Source organism: Psammomys obesus, unplaced genomic scaffold (assembly GCF_907164565.1).
Source record: "Psammomys obesus unplaced genomic scaffold, mPsaObe1.curated_primary_1811, whole genome shotgun sequence".
In the NCBI taxonomy this organism is placed as follows: domain Eukaryota; kingdom Metazoa; phylum Chordata; class Mammalia; order Rodentia; family Muridae; genus Psammomys; species Psammomys obesus.
The window spans coordinates 17357891-17360569 of record NW_026592510.1 but is presented as its reverse complement, the minus strand read 5'-3'; positions in this window follow the sequence as shown (position 1 = coordinate 17360569).

Below are 2679 nucleotides of genomic sequence, written 5' to 3'. Positions count from 1 at the left end.
ATACATACATATATATATATCTTTTTACACACATTTAATAATACATAGGAAGACATTATCATTGTCTATGCAATCACATACACCTAAACAAACACACATACTTGAGTCATTTTATTGGACAAATGTGAAATACATTTCTGAGTCTATCATTTTACTCCATTGGATATATTCTGAGTTTTGGATAAAACTTAGCTTTTGGATTTTCTCTCAGTATTTGAAGTTTGTGGAGTATCTGTTTTAAACATCATTTTCAACTTAATTTAACTGTTAATTAATAAATATGTATGCAAGTAGAATTTTTAAATGTATTTACCATTATAGAGATAATAAAGCATTTTAGTACATAATGATAACTTTGAAGGTTTTGTGATACACTGTTTAATAACTTTCAAGAAGTAGAAAAATAGAGTGGCTAATATTTTGTTAATTATTTTATTTTTATCACAGGATAGCCAGACTTGAGAAGTTGGAATATTAAGAAAATATATTATCACTGACTATGAAACAACAGTCATGTGTAATTAAGAAGAGATAAAATGGAGCCATAAAAGATCCCAAGGTGCACACCTTTAATCCTAGCTCTCTGGGAAGAAGAAGCAGGAGGTTCTCTGCGAGTTCAAGGCCAGCCTGGTCTACAAAGCAGTTCAGGACAGCCAAGGCTACACAGGAAAACTCTGTCTTGAAAACTGAAACCAAAACCAAAAGAAAAAAAAAATCCAAATAGTTAGAGCATTCTTAGGACCAAAGCTGAAGACAACATAATATTTGATTTCAAACAATTATTGCAAAGCTATAGTAATAATAATAATAGAAACAAAAACTATGATCCTGGCATAAAGTAGACTCAAAAGGTAGTATAATAATGCAGGGGTCTTCCAAACTAAATCCAAATAGTGAAGGTCCACTAGTAATTTATTATTTTACCAAAAGTCCAATGGGAAATAACATAATCCTGTCCAACAATAGTGTTGAGAAATGTTGAGAAACAGCTGAATCACATGGGATAAATGAGTTTGAACTCTTCCCTTAAAGTATGTATGAAAATTGGTTCAAAATGGATGCAAGAGTTTACTGTAAAACATGAAACTACAAAGCTAAAGTTTTAGAAGAAAGCATAGGGCAAAACTCAATGATTGGGTTTTGGGAATTTGTCTTCTGTTTTGTTGGTTGTGGTTACACTCTCAGAAGTAGAGTGAATAAAATGAAAAAAAAAAATGAACACCCAGAAAAACAGTGTTCTGCACAGTAAAGTGAGCTGTTACCCATGAAAACAGAAAACTGGGGGAGCAGCAGATTATATATGCAAACAACTTATCTTACAAGGGGATAAATCGAAAACATATATGAAATTGTACAATGAAATACAAAATTTAAAAAAAGCAAAGCCAAACAGTATACTCTGTTAGGCAAATTACTTGAAAATTAAAATATGTTCATCATTAATGTTTGTGTTTGTATTTGATAAGTTTTCAGTTACTGTATTGGCTGTTTTCACAGAAAATATGTTTTGGTTTTGATATATCAATTATTTCAAACTGAATTTAAATGATTTTGTTTGTAAAAAGAATATTAATAAAGTGGCTATAATATGGCTTTCATTTGGGTTTCTACTAAGCATTTTATTGAACATCCAGCAAGATTTCACCCAACCTATGCAGATTCATGATTCATAGTACTATTTAGGATCCTTCTAAAGCAAATTCATGAGATAATGCCAAGTGTTTGCAGATAAAATTACAACATATTTAGAATTTTACCTTCAATAATCTAAAATATAATATTAATGTACTAGGCAGAAAGCCTAAGCCCATGCCTCATCTCAGTAGTCCTTTTGGGAAAAGATGATCCTAAAATTCTAGGACCCATAATACAGGAGGTTATGGTACATGTTGGAAAGATAGAGTTAATGTTTTCATTAATTTACAACTGATATCTAAGTAGATGAACAGAACATAATTTTAACCCAAGAGAAAATGGATCTATGCCAGGTGACTTGAAGTCTTTAGAATATTGTTTTGCTGTGCTCTGTTGCCTTCATAATAGATCAGAACTATTATAGAATGGATTTTTTTCTCATTGTATGAAATTATGGAAATTTTCTATATTTTAAGTTCGGATCTTAGAATTGTCTTTATGTAAAAACATGCTTTGCTTTTTAGTTACTGCAGTAAAAAGATATAAAAGAAATATTAGTGTGACATGAAATTATTAATGTCTGTGTTCAACATTCAAAATTAATCATTCTATTCTAAATGTCATCATGCTATGTTGTGATGATAATCATGGTTAATTTGGACTATTCCAATAATTTACTAATCTTGTTGTTTACGTCTTTTCCAATGAAAATATTTGCGCTGAATAAAATCTCAAACAATTGGAATGATATTACATATGGAAGAGTGCTAAGAAGCAGGTAGCTTCAGTTTCCACAAAAAGAAAAATGTGGTACATTTGCACACAAACAGGAATTCTAATGATGTAGAGAATTTTGAAATGGAGCTGTTTTGCCTCAAGAAGTTTATAAACAGGGGTGTATGCACTACTCAGAAAGCAGAGAAGGGTAACAGAGAGTCTAAAACAAGACCTTTTCATTCTGTGAGCCAAACAAATGTATCATCTTGCTGTTTCTGACATAGGGAAAGATAGCTAATTTTCATTTTATGCAACAACCATTATGTT